Source organism: Tupaia chinensis, unplaced genomic scaffold (genome assembly GCF_000334495.1).
Source record: "Tupaia chinensis unplaced genomic scaffold, TupChi_1.0 Scaffold000099_1, whole genome shotgun sequence".
In the NCBI taxonomy this organism is placed as follows: domain Eukaryota; kingdom Metazoa; phylum Chordata; class Mammalia; order Scandentia; family Tupaiidae; genus Tupaia; species Tupaia belangeri.
The window spans coordinates 994,975-1,009,315 of NW_006159563.1; the positions used below are offsets into that span (position 1 = coordinate 994,975).

Sequence of the window (14,341 nt, forward strand, 5' to 3'; positions counted from 1 at the left end):
CTTTAACAAACCTACTGTACCCACAGATACACCTGATATATGTAAAGCAGGAAGAATTTTTTTTTAAATAAATTCATTCTGAGTAACAAGAAGATAATAGATCCTTCCTCACATACATGGTTTCATACATACAGAAACACAGATTTTGGGATGAGCAGTGAAAAACTCACCACCACCTATTGGGTTTTTTTTTTCCTTTTCACTTGGAATAATGAACAAACATCCTGGCCGATCTATCCTGATCAACTCTCTTCTAGAGCAAGCTAAACAGAGAATTATTCCAAAAAGTCAGCATGAATGGGGAAAATTTATTTTAACCTCTTCCACCAAAACTAAATGCTGGTCAAGCCTCTGTGTGTTTGTGCTTCAGGGACTCCTGTTCCCTATCCCAAACTCTGACTGCTTCCCTAGCGACAAGAACGAAATCACTGCCACGCCTAAAGGGAAACTCTGAAGTTACTTTGCACTTTTCTTCTCTTCAAATGGCAGAGAAGATTATGATATAAAACTCAAATAGTCGAGAAAATAAAATTTTCTTGCATTTTATGAAGAGATCACTATTTTATGCCTAGTCTGAAACTGCTTAAGGCTATATGTGATTAAATTATTTTTTAGAGCTCCAATTAAATGACTAACTAGTTCTCTGTATCTGAAAAACAAAAGTGCCAACAAAGACGACCATTTCAATTAAATTGGGCTCAGTCACTTTTTGATTATTGTCTTCTCCTTTTTTTTCCTCCCAAGTGGATTCAAGCAAATCAGCTGCCAAAATAATAAAATGATTCAAAAATCCCTGGATGAAATCCAACAGCTAATAAGTGTGGTTCTCTCGCATGAAACTTGTCTCCACAAAGCAGAACACTAGTCCTAACTTTAAGGTAAAAACTATAAGCAGACTGAAGTTATGCATCAAAAAAGTCAAACTATAAATGCTTAGGTTATTTTGTTCCACGTAATCCGTAGTTTATCGTCAAATATTTATTTGTCGCACATTAACATAACAGAGAAGACGCATCCCGAGGTCTTCAGTAGCACACATGACTTCCCTGCCTGCCAACATCCGAAACCCTCTGAGAATGACCTGGATTCCACAGCTCTGAGTGATCTGACTAATTTTTCTCACTCAAATGGCTGAAGAGCTAGTTCTCTCCAGTTTAGCTCTCTGTAAGACTCCAACCTGATACAACATACCAAAAAAAAACAAAATGTATGAGGAGTGGTCTTCGATTTTTAAAGTTATTTATAATCTACTATATTCATATGAAGTTAAAAAGAATTGATACAGTATCTAGCAGATCCCAACTGTCATTTAGAGAGAATAGGTCTTTTATCTTTTAAAAGATACAGCATCTAGCATCATCAATGGCCCTAAAATCTCAGCAGATAACCACCATCGGAAGCATGAACCAAACAAACTGATGTTAAAAATGTGATGTGTCTATTTGAGGGTCAAATGGCAGTGAAGCAGTAAAACATGAAACTGCAAGGCTGACCCACACGGGAAGATTCTAGGTTCATATCCAGAGACCTCCCTAGTATACCAGGCATACACATGCCCATGATCAGGGCTGGCTGAAGCTAGAGATGAATAGAGGCATCAAGATTCTTGGGACCACCAGTTGGCATAACGACTATGCTGCTGGACTCCCATGTAGTTGACCACGGTTCGAGTCCCAGACTTGGTGGCTTAAACTCATGCTGGGCATATCTGTGTGTGTGCCCAAGATACCCAGAGGAGAATGGAGGAGAAGGGATTGCGGTGTGGCCATCCCCCCTGGGGGGGGGGCTGATTTCTCACCTCTGTCTCTCTGTCTCTGTCTTTCTGGAGGGTGGGCATGAGTGCATGTGCATGTATGCCCTGAATCCCAAGAAGAGAATGGAGGAGAAGGAATTGTGGCATGGCCATCCCCCTTGGGGTGGGGGGAGTGGGTGATTTCTCACTTTCTCTTTCTGTCTCTCTAGCAAGTGTACACACCCTATAGTAAATATCTCTTTTAAAAAAGAAAAGACTAAGAACTTTTAATACCAAGTGTTTGTATCAAAATTTAATCAATAAATAGCCTTTCTTCAACATGCTCAACTCGTTTCAAATTCTTGTGACTGAGAGTTTGTGATTTCTTATTAATACTTGGTTAATTAACTACAAAAAATAATCAATGAGCACTGGTTCTCTTAAAGAATCAAATACTCTGTTTAGAGACTCTTGATTGCTTTTCCTCTCCACTGGCTCCTAAATAATAAAAAATAAATAAAAATAAAATGGAATTTTATAAACACTACATACAATTAAAGCCTATCTTTTTTGAAACAAAAATTTGAGATTTACCTCTTTCTCTGTCTCTTTATCTCTCTATGTTTCTCAGTCTCTCTCTATCTCATACACACAAACACATCCTTCCATATACAGTACTTTTGGGCACTAAGAAAACTATATCATATTTAAATTTAAATTTATTTATTTATTTATTTTTGATTCATGAGAGAGAGGCAGAGAGAGCCAGAAGGAAAGTGAGAAAGCAAGCTACCAGATCTTGGACTTGAACCGCAGTCAGCCATGTGGGAGTCCGGCAATTTAATCACCACACCATCAGTATCTGTCTATTCTCATATTTACCTATACATTTTCGGTTAGATGCAATCAGCATATATATTTCTTAAAATTAACTATAATTTAATTAGTCTTGAATGGTCAAAGAATATGTTTTGATAATGCCCATGCAAATTATATTTAAACAATCGCACACGTTCCACAGATTAAAAACTGTTCTTGACATCTGTCCAGTGAAGCCATTGTATGGCACAATACATTATTATAATTGTTGGCCACACTTACTAAACTTCAAGATATAATTTGGATTTGTTTCTCCTTGAACAGTCCAATCACCAGTCTCCTCCTACTCTTTCTCCCTCCAAACACTGCTAATTTAATTCACAGTAGTACATTTCCTTTAAAACACACACACGAAAGCCCTCCAGGTTAACCTGCCAAAGACATTAGTCAAGAAAAACGTCCTGATGATTTCTATGATTGGGTATAGAAGAAAGACATGGGGAAGGTTGATCCTAATATTTACCTTAGTTGCTAGGATTTTACTAAGTCACGTGACTACATGTGTTTGCTTCATGCACAATTTGAAAACTCATATCATTTTACATTTAACTTTCAGTTCAAAATACCATGTAATTCATACTAGAATTTTTAACTCAAGGTTATGGGAACTTAATTTACAGACAATATTATTCCTGCATTGATTTGAGTATAGTTCCAGGAAATGTAAAATTTTAAAACATATAATATGACCACTAGGTGGTGATATGTATCCATTATTCTAATAAGAATTTTAGCACTAAGTCACTTAAAATGGAAATAAAGTACTTCCACCCAAAAAAATCATAATTATTTACTGAAAGTAGCACAGGTTTATCTGTAACATATCCTCATAGTTTTGTGAAGGAACACATGAGAATACTTTGTTAGAAGACGGAGCTTGTCTAGACAGTATTAACTAACCCGATTCCCTTCTGTTCCTGGAATGATCACAGTAGCTGTAACTTGAGTTTTCTGACTAAAATCACTTATCTACATTAATATGTTATTTATTATTTAAAAGCTTTACCTTTTAAAATTATTGGATGACTAGGGGCCAGTAGATGGAGTAGTGGTTATATCACTGGACACCCACGTGGCTAATCGCAGTTTAAGTCCCGGACCTGGCACCTTGAAAATCTCACCGGGCACATGTGCGTGCATGCCCAAGATCCCAGGAGAAGAACGGAGGAGAGGGGATTGCAGCATGTCCTTTCCCTCTGGGGCGGAGGTGATTTCTCACTTTCTCTCTCACTATCTCTGTCTCTCTCTCTCTCCAGTGGAGCAAATGCCCTAAGGCAAAAGCCTGTCAAAAGAAATGATCTAATAATTTATATTCATGGTGCAATGTCATTAAAAGCAAAGCCAAATCTGCAGCATCTACCTAAAATCCTTAGAACAGGACAAATCATAAATGAACACCTGTGTACACATACTGAAATGTCAGAATGTGTGAACCATAGTTGATTTTTTAGGTAGAAACTTACCTAAATTAGCTACAAAACCATGGCACCTATAAAAAGCTGACTTCTTTGTGTGCAAACTCTTTTTATCACCTGGGACTGATGTTGCCATTGCTATATTCCCATAGCTACAAATTAAATCCAACTACAATCCATGCCAAGGGCAAGCAGATAACCACCACAGTATAAAAGCAAATTCTGAAAAGGAAACATTTCCCCCAGAGGACAGATACCTGTTTGAAACAGTAACTGATAAGAAATCACCTTTTCACTGAATAATGAACTCTCGGAAGAACCACCCTGAGTTCACCCCAGCTCTTCAGACTGCAGGCCAAATGGTTATCTGGAAGGGGCTCTGAGGACTACTTATTATCGAAATCACAACATTTGGTAACTTTAAGATGACTTGTTTTTCTTCCTAGAAGGCTGTGGTATACAATAGGCATTTGTTTGCAGTCTGTGGGGGTACATTTACCTTTTTTAAAATTTAACTCATTCAGGGTAAATATCATAGTTTCCCTGTGAGGTAGAGATAGACCCTCTTCTGAACCTTGTACTTGCTTAGGGTTACTTCAGCCTTAGCCTTTATTTATTTAAGTTTTAAAGGAGGTTACGGTTTTGCTGTTGTCTTTTGGTTGAACAGGGTAATTCATTGACTGACAACCAAAAAGAAAAGAGCAGCTTTGTTTTAAAGGAGAAAGAAACGTTTGTTTTGGTGTCACTGCCTTAGGCTGGCAGCCTGGAGTTGGATCCTACAAACAGGAATATGCAAAAGGGAAGAAAAAATGAGCTTAGGGTCTCCTGGTAGTTGTTAAAGTGGCAATATGCCCATTATTTTCCTAGCTGGCAAACCTCTGTGCGGGAGAGACGATCTGGCCAGCTCTTGAGTACAACACTAATCTTGTGTAATAGTGTGAGCTCACTGCCTTCCAGAGCAGTAATTATCAACAGCATGTGCAGAAGGATGTGAGTTCCTCCCACTGTGAGACCACTGGGGGAGACGAGGCCTCAGGCAGAGCCCCACGGGGCAGCTCGCATTTAAGCTATACAATGAATGGTGCCAATGGGCTGCTTCTCCCCAAGCTTGTTTGCACAGGTCCTCAGGCATGAAGTGCTAAGGATCCAAAGGCCAGGAGAAATTGCCAAAACCCATTTGACATTTTGGGGCCTTTTTCATGGGTATGCTTTGCCTTTAATTAGCCATTAAACTTAAATGTAAGCATGGGATTTTCCAATTTTCCTAGAACACGCTTAGAAAAGCATCTGTAAGAAGAAACTGCTACATTGTTACATTTTCTTCTTTTTTACGATAATCTTCTCAATTACAGAAGGATTTTTCCAGTGATCCGTGAATATCACTCTTCTAGCTGTTCGGCCTATCACTCCCGATCTCAGGCAAGATGGAGAGGTCTCAGGCAAGATGGAGAGGAGACTTTTGTGTTCCGGAAGTATTCTCGATGCATATTTTATAGGTAGAATCAAGAGAACCAGTTTCGATTTCCAGTCAAGTCAAACTGCAACGCAAGTAAAACTTTTCATGAAGCAGTGGTCTGTCGCAGAAAGGCATCTGAGAATTCTTCCACTCATGAGTAATGTGTGAAAAGATGAGGCAAGAGCATATGTTTTCCTTGGCTCTTAGGTTAATATAATGAAGCCTGAGAAGCCGAACATAATTCAATTCATGTTGATATGCAGTGTGACTTGTTCACAGAGAAGTGGCACTTGGCTTGGAGCTAAAGGCACATCCCAGCTGACACAAACATCCATCAGCAAATCTTTGACAGAAAGCCTTCTAAGAGTTTCAGGTAAAAAAAAGTAAGACTTCAGTTTTTGCTGGAGGAGGGTATTTTGCAGTCTTCTGCAAAAGCACTGCAATCCTTTCAAGTGAGCAGAAACCTACCAACATGCTTGGAAAGCACCGGAATTAGTTCATACCCCCTTGTTCTCTTTTCAATGTCCAAGACATCTGGGAGAGGAAGGAGGATAGGAACCCTTGTGTTTATAAAAGGGTAATAATGATACATTCCTACAGAAAAAAGAACAATGGTTTATGACCTGTGATTTGTTACTCTTTTCTCAGTCCCTTTTAAGTGTTTCTTCCTGGGTTAAGGGCTATTTCTTTATTGTTTCTAACTTTTTCTAAGCTGGTTTTTTTCTCCATACTTTGTTTGGCAGACTGATGTGTTTACTTGTGAAAGAAGAAAAGGGGGTCTCTGGATGTAAAGTCAAATCCATTCTCGTGTGGCTATTCTCGTGCATCTCCTCTAGTCTGTGGGCAGACAACAGCAAGTGGCTATCAGAAAGTCTAGGTGCGCCAGATTGCCAATGCTGAAGTACACTGACCAAAGTTTACAACAAGCACACAAAAATAAATGCGCTCATCTTCCAGGAATATCTTGAAGTTGGATTTTTTTAAAGTACCAAGGCTAGTTTACAACTACTTGTCCTAGTTCTACTAGCAATTCGCTTTTTGTAATTCATACTCTAACTACAAGAGGGCAGGTAACTTGGTCACAACAAAAATAAGACGTTTATGGATCTGTGATGTAGTAGCTTGTTCTAGAGTTTCTAATACAAGAGAGGAAGCCTCTGTTTTCTCCCAAGAGGAAACCGGAGAGTTAGAAGGCCATGACTACTTCCAGAAGGCAGAGAAGGCAGCAGCGTAGGAGAGGCTGACACTGAGCGCTGACAAGGTAGAGATGGCTCATGTAAACAACGGCGAGGGCATGTAGAAAATGTGTGTTTCAGAATCAAACCAGGGCTTTTCTGAAGAACAAACCAAGTCTTACAAAAGCTCCTCAATAGTTTAAAACGGAGCTGGGTTGTCAGTTCTATGTAGCCCTCTGCCTCTGGACATCAGCGTCCAAGGAGACATTTTCCTTTGAAGTACCTGCTTCAGATCCACTGGGGTGAAGAGTAAACTCTGAGGTGCTGGGGGAGCCCAGTGAAAGGAAGAGAGAATGGAGCCATGCAGACCCAGGAGAACCCCTCGGGACAATCTTATTTCTGGAGGTCAAAGAGAGAGACAGAGAGAAGCAGAAACAAGATGGTACCAGCTTTAAATCTCTGAGACCCATGGTTTCATTTTAAGTCACTTGGTGGAGAGGTGAACTATACAAAGGAGTACATGATTAAGGCACCAAAGGTTTCTGATACCTCCTTCAGCCTGCTGTCCCATGGACATGCTGTAGTCTTTCAGTGAAAAGAATGTTGTAAAAATGACTCTGCAGGAAATACACAGATAGAGATATACGAAGGAAACCATGATGTTCCCTGGTCTGGCTTCCTTTGTGCCATGAGCAGCCTAGGATAGGAGATGAATAAATGAAGCTCTATCCAATCAGCCAGGTCATCCATGGCAAAGCAATCTATAAAAAATGGAACAAGCTGACACTATTCAGGAGCAATATTTATTTTGCTTATAAATAATAAGTTTTTTTTTTGTCTTTAGGGCACACATACTCACTGGAGAGAGAGAGAAACAGAGACAGTGAGAGGGAACGTAAAAAATCACCTCCCAGGAGGAATAGCCATGCCACAATTCTTTCTCCTCCACTTTCCTGCCATTTTCCTCCATCTTGGGTGCACACATACACGCACATGCACCCAACATGATTTTTGAGACACCAAGTCTGGGTCTTGAATTGCTATTGGCCATGTGGGAGTCCAGCAGCAGAACCACCATGCCATCTGCTGGCCCCAATAATGATGTCTTTAAAGGTAATTTTTGTTCTGATAATATTGGGTCACCAGAAAAGTCATGACACATTTTTGCATAGAAAAACATGAAAAAAATATGTCATGACTTTTCTGATGACCCAACATATTGACTGAATATGTGCCTAACTTAGAGAAAAATATCTTCATTTAATGTTTTGAGTCATTGTTGGTTGCCTAAGGCTTCATGGAAAATCTACTGTGTGATAATCAAATGATCAGGCATGGAGAACATTAAAAGTCAGCTTTCCATTTTTAATTTCCCATGTTTATCACAAAGGTGCTCCTAGGACAACTATGAATAAAACTGTCATCATTTTCAGTAGAGGCACATGTTTTCCTTCGAGTTAATACCTTTTGTAGGATTCACCCTGCCCAGCTATGTACTTCTATTTTGGAAAGAACGTTTTGTTTTCTTCTCACCATAATTGAAAGCTCATTCATTATGTTCTTATACTTTTCAACTTTAAAAAAAAAAACTTTAAATAAATAAGAAATTTCCCATACATATTAAGTCAAAGACTTAATGTGATCATTTTAAGACTCAAAATACAGAGTTGGCTGAGCAGTGTATGTATAGTAATCATCACTTCTTTATTCAAATAACTTGTAAGAATCTATTTTTCATGAGTTACTCTCCTTGGGGCCAAATAATGGAGGTAGGAGTTCATCTTTGCCTCAGATAGCTGACTGTCAGGAAGTCAGCCACATGGGGTCTGTGCTAGGGTGGGAAGAGGGGGGAAGGATGTGGCAGCTCACAGTGAGAACTCTTAGAGACTCCTAGCAAGTATGGCTTCCTAGAAGAGGGGGTCTTAGCTATGCAGGGGCGAGAGCTTAGACCATGCTAAGTACCAGGGCAAGTACACTCAAAGCCCCACACTCTTCAGGAACTGGGAGTGTTATGGGATGCTATTGCTTAGGAATTGGTAGACAGAGCTGGTGTGCTTTGTCTGCCATGCTAACAACTAGAACTTGTTACTGAAGGCAAGGGAATGATGAAGAATTCTGAGAAGAGAGAGGAAGAGAAAGGTCATTGGCACTAGAAAACAGATCTGAAGAGAAACACTTCTGACTAGTCATTCATTTTACAATTGGTTAAAGAAAGAACTTAAAAGTCAGCTAATGGCATAGCTAGATAAGAAAAGTTTGTTTAAGTTCATCAGTTTTAACGTGTATTTACCTTTCCTGGTTTAACTTAGTGTCTTTGAAAAGACCATTTGGTTGACAGGTAAAGCAATTCATTATGGAAGTGACTTGTTAGGGTTTCTAACAAAGCACCAGGGACATTTCACTGTGAGAGGACAACAGTCAAGTTAAAGAATAACTGGTTCAAAGAAAGCCAAATGACAAGCAAAAACTAGAACAGGTTAAGTGAAAAATAACCTCAATAGAAATAACAAGGCTAGGCCCCATTTTATTCATGAGTGCACTTTTGTGAACTTTAATGGGAAAGCACCTCAAGTAAATAATGAAAAAAGTTTTAAAAATAAAATAATAACAAGAATTTGGCATTTTAGTAATGATATTGTTGACATCCTATTATAGAAACTGGTCTGTGGAATGATTAATCAGAATCTTTTTTTTTTTTTGGAGAGGTTTTTGCTATAGGGCGCGTGCGCTCGCCAGACAGACAGAGAGAGACAGAGACAGAAAGCAAGAAATCAACCCCAGGGGGGATGGTCACGCCACAATCCCTTCTCCTCCATTCTCCTCTCGGGATCTTGGGCACGCACGCACACGCGCCCGGCGTGAGTTTTAAGACACCGGGTCCAGAACGGAACCACAGTCGACTACGTGGGAGTCCAGCAACATAGACATTACGCTAACTGCTGGTTCCCAATCAGAATCTTAAGAAGGCAGCCAATTTAGTTAATTTGGCCAAACAACATCATTAATTTAGCAATAACATATAACTGAATTAGTCTAGCTATATGATATAATTGTACTGAGGATTTGCTGAAAGCAAAATTTAATCATTTCAATTTAAAAAACTTGAAATCGAGACTTAATATAAACTTGTTTGTTTTTACTAAATTGTAGTAAGACTGAATATCAAAAGATAGTATAAATATCTTTTTGTTTTAATTTTGCCATACCTCCCATGATGGATAAGCTCTAATAGAGCTTTCAAACAAAAAAGTGGGGGGAGAGGGTATGGAAAGGGGGGGAAATCATTCTAAAACATAAACAAGTCCTTAAAATTGCACATAGTCAGGTTAACACCATTTCTAAGTGTAAGCAGATACTGCTGTCTCCAGTGAAAACTTTACTATTAGGGAGATTTTCAAAAGCAAGGCACTTGGAGTAAACAGTGAAACAAAGGAGAACTATTTTAGTCAAAGGCACACACATATGGAACCCGTTAAGAGGATGGGGACTGTAGAAAGAACTATAAATGAGCTTAAGAGACACCTAGGCTGTCTCAGCAAGGAAGGAGATAGAAGAAAGGGTGGTTACAAAAGCAGAAAACTGGGCCAGAGATCAGTCAAAAGGGAGGGAGGCAGGCTCTGGGGCAGATGGTCATTTCTGTTCCAAAATGTTCAAAGTTAAGGGACACTCCTAAGCACACATTTATTCTTTACAAAAAGTGAACTAAGAAGAAACCAAGGGTCTATCAGAGCATTTTCTGGACTTAACTTGTGTCTTTTCTTTCATAAGCTTTGCTTATTTATACATTTCATTTGCTGCTTTTGCTAAGCTGAGATGCCATCCCGCTCCACTGCATTCTCCATAATCTTTAGGTTTCAATTAGATATGTGAATTAAGAGTAAGTTTCTTGGAACCAGCAATTGGCGTAATGGCTATGTCGCTGGACTCCCACGTAGTTGACCGCGGTTCGCGTCTCGGACCCGGTGGCTTAAATCTCACGCCGGGCGCGTGTGCGTGCGTGCCCAAGATCCCGAGAGGAGAATGGAGGAGAAGGGATTGCGGCGTGACCATCCCCCCTGGGGGGTGATTTCTCGCTTTCTGTCTATATGTCTCTCTCTGTCTGGCGAGCGCACGCGCCCTATAGCGAAAACCTCTCCAAAAAAAAAAAAAAAAGAGTAAGTTTCTTATGGATGTGTGTGTGTGTGTGTGTGTGTGGTTTGTTTTTGTTTTACTAGCAGGCACATGCACTAGGGGAGAGGGGGAGGAGTGAGTAAGCCCCCCGCCATGAGCGATGGCCATGCCACAATCCCTTCTCCATTTCTTCCTCCCTTCAGGACCTTGGGCACCCACACTCATGTGCCAGGCGTGTTTGCCAGTTTGCTGAGTGTGGGACTTGAGTCACACAGTCGGCCATGTAAGATCCAGCTGCCTTAACTATCGCATCGCCAGCTAACCAGGTTCTTCTGTTCTATGATTATACTATCTTCCTCTAAACAGTTCATAAGATCAATTTTTTTTTTTTTTTACATAGTATAATGCTTACTATTCAGAACCAATCTAAACTATGGAAAAGATCCTTTTTTCTTTGTATGTCTACATTACAAGGTGATGGATACAGGCAAAAAATAGTTGAGTTCCCTTGTTCAGCCTAGCAGAATGATGTCCGATGAATCTAGCTCACCTGTAAAACACTTGACAAGAAAACTAAATTTCCTAAGATATTTTACATACCCTTCTTAGCTGCCAAATATAAGCTATTTTTCGGTCTCATCAACCAAGCTTACAGGACAAAAGAATAAGGCTTTATCCTGGATACCACGAGAAATAAAAAGCAAAGAAAAACAAAACAAAACCAAATGACGATGACAAAACAGTTCCTTGAAGAGGTGAATTGCTAATGGAGAGAACAGGATAACCATCCAGTAACATACATGCTAAAAATAAAAGCATACAGGGGGCCCGCAGATGGTGTACTGGGTAAGGTGCTGAACTCCTACATGGCTAATTGTGGTTCGAGTCCTGGACCTGGAGGTTTGAAACTTATGCCAGAAGTAAATGCATGCATGCCCAAAACCCCAGGAGAAGGGATTATGGTGTGGCTATTCCTCCTGTGGGGAGATTTTTCACTTTCCCTCTCACTGTCTCTCTTTGTCTCTCCCCAGCAAGCACACATGCCCCAAGGCAAACAAAAAATAAAATAAGTTTAAAAAAGAATGAAATCATGCAAACCAATTCTATGTAACCAGACTGGGACTTGGCTCAGTCAAGTCAGAGTGTAGAACATGACAGGCTTTTCACACAGCCCACCTGACTAAGTGCAGTTATTCAGGCTCAATGCAGGAACACACAGGGGTGGAGCTACAAAGTACACTTTGAGGTAACTCATGGCTGGGATCTGTAACATACAAGGCCAACCAGAACCGGCCATCTGCGCCGTGGGCATTCTAGCATCTGCAGTACAGATGGGAGCTCACATAGACCTGCACTTTTCACTGGGTTATTTACACCGAAACGTGTGTGGGAGGTGGACTTTCTTTTAGACTTTTGGTGGTGTTGTAGGAACCCAATTTATTCCACAAGAATGAAGTACACATTTAATAATGGAAAAGTTATTAAATGTCTATGCTATATAATACACATTAACAAAATTAAAAAACAGTATACCTATAATACATAGAAAGAATCCCTTTATTTGCATATGCACTTGTAAATTAAATTAATAAAAACAAAATTTCTGTCTTCAATTAAAATTAATATATGAGGCACAGGGCCAATCAGGTAACATAATGATTAAGGCATCTGGACCCCACATGGCTAACTGTGCTGTGCGAGTCCAGACCTAGCAGCTTGAAAAACACATGTAGGGGTGTGTGTGTGTGTGTGTGTGCGTGTGTGTGTGCATGTACATGCCCAAAATCCTGAGTAGAGAATGGAGGAGAAGGAATTGTGACATGGTCATACTTTCTAGGGGGTGCTCTCTCAATTTTTCTGTCTCCCTTTCTCTCTCTGGCAAGTGCTTGCACCCTATAGCACATTTTTAAAAATTAATATATAAGGAGCCATGTCACACCAACCACTGGTGGCCAACATTATTCTTCTTCGGTACACCAAAATAAATATAGACAGCTGCAACAATTGTAGACATGCTACTCAGCTGGGACAATTAGAGGAAGATGAGGCTATTGATCCTGAAGTTGGGGTTCCTAGGTCTTATTGGGAGCACATTTTAGGGACCATCTATTTTCCTTGTTTCCTGCACCTTGCCAAAAAAACCTACTTAAGAACTTAAAGGATGAGCAGTGCTGATTAAACATAGAGTGATGACAGAGAGAGAGCAACTCAGCATTATTTGTGGGAACTCAAAGCAAAAATGTAATAAAGGATACTCTTCTTAAAGTACCAGCCTGAAGAAACTGTAGCTTTGGAGACAGGCCTGAATACAAATACTGGTTTCCACACTTAATAGCTTTGTGAGTCTGGACAATTAACTCAACCTAACGTACCTCCGAAACAGGGAAAGAAAAACTTAATGCCTCTCTTAGAGGATTTCCTAGAGAACAAACACATGCAAGGGCTCAGTGTAATGACTGTCACACGGATGAGCTGAGTGGTGTGTCCACAAGAGCGAGAGAAGCTTCCCTAGCCAGACCAGAACTTCAAAGCAGAAATCACTTGGGCCTCTGTGCTACAGCTAGCCCTACATTTTGCCTAACTCATTAAATCCCAATGAATGAAATGTAACTGCCCTAGGCCCTTCACACACAAGGAACTGAAGAAATATGTTTGATTTTCACTCTTCTATCTAATTTAGAATTTAATTCCACCTCCTATCTAGTCCAGTGGATCTCAACATAGCATTTCAGAATTGCCTGGGGAATCCTTAAAAATACAGCTGCTATAGTTTTGCTGGAATGAATCTGGGTTGAGGCCTAGGCACCAGTTTTTAAAATACATTCCCTAAGTGACCTTTTTTTTTTTTTAAAGAGAGATATTTTTGCTACAGGGCATGTGTACTTGCGAGAGAGAGAGAGAGAGAGAGAGAAAGTGGGAAATCACTTTGGGAGGGTGGGGGAGGGGATGTCCATGCAACAATACCTTCTCTATTCTTCTCCTAAATTTTGGGCTAGCATCTATGGGTGCCCTACGTGAGTTTCAAGCCACTGGGTCTGGGACTTGAACTGCGGTCAGCTATGTGGGAATCGAGTGCCTCAACCACTATGCCACCTGCTGGGTCCCCCAGGTAATTCTAATGAATAGCCAGCTCTGAGTAGCACTAGCATAGACTACCATATTTGAACTATTTCTAAAGAATTAGACTCATTCATGTTTACTAGTCAGAACAGCATCACCTGTTCTGACGTCAGAACCTATTTCCGTCTATTCACAGTTGTGGTCAGCATTTGCAAGCCACTTCTCTCTTTAAGCAGAAGAAAATTCAATATATATATCAGTCATCAGTATTTGAATAAAAGCAGATTCACAAGATCATAAATCAGAATCTTCAAGAAGAAAACATGAGCATTTTTGCTTGGATAAAAAGTGAGCCATGTCTCAGAGCAGCTTCCCAGTGCAGTTTTGTAAGCAGAAAATTTGTAAGCAGAAAAGATATTTTTGTAAGCAGAAAAGATATTTTTTAAGTGAGCTATGTCTCAAAGCAGCTTCCCACTACAGTTTTGTAGGCAGAGAAGATATTTTTTAAGATCTC

General features: G+C 40.0%; 1 protein-coding gene across 2 annotated transcripts in view; it reads right to left on the minus strand.

The window, feature by feature from the left end:
- VCAN (versican) overlaps positions 1–14,341 on the minus strand; it is a 132,634-nt gene that overhangs the window by 14,194 nt on the left and 104,099 nt on the right. The window lies entirely within an intron of this gene.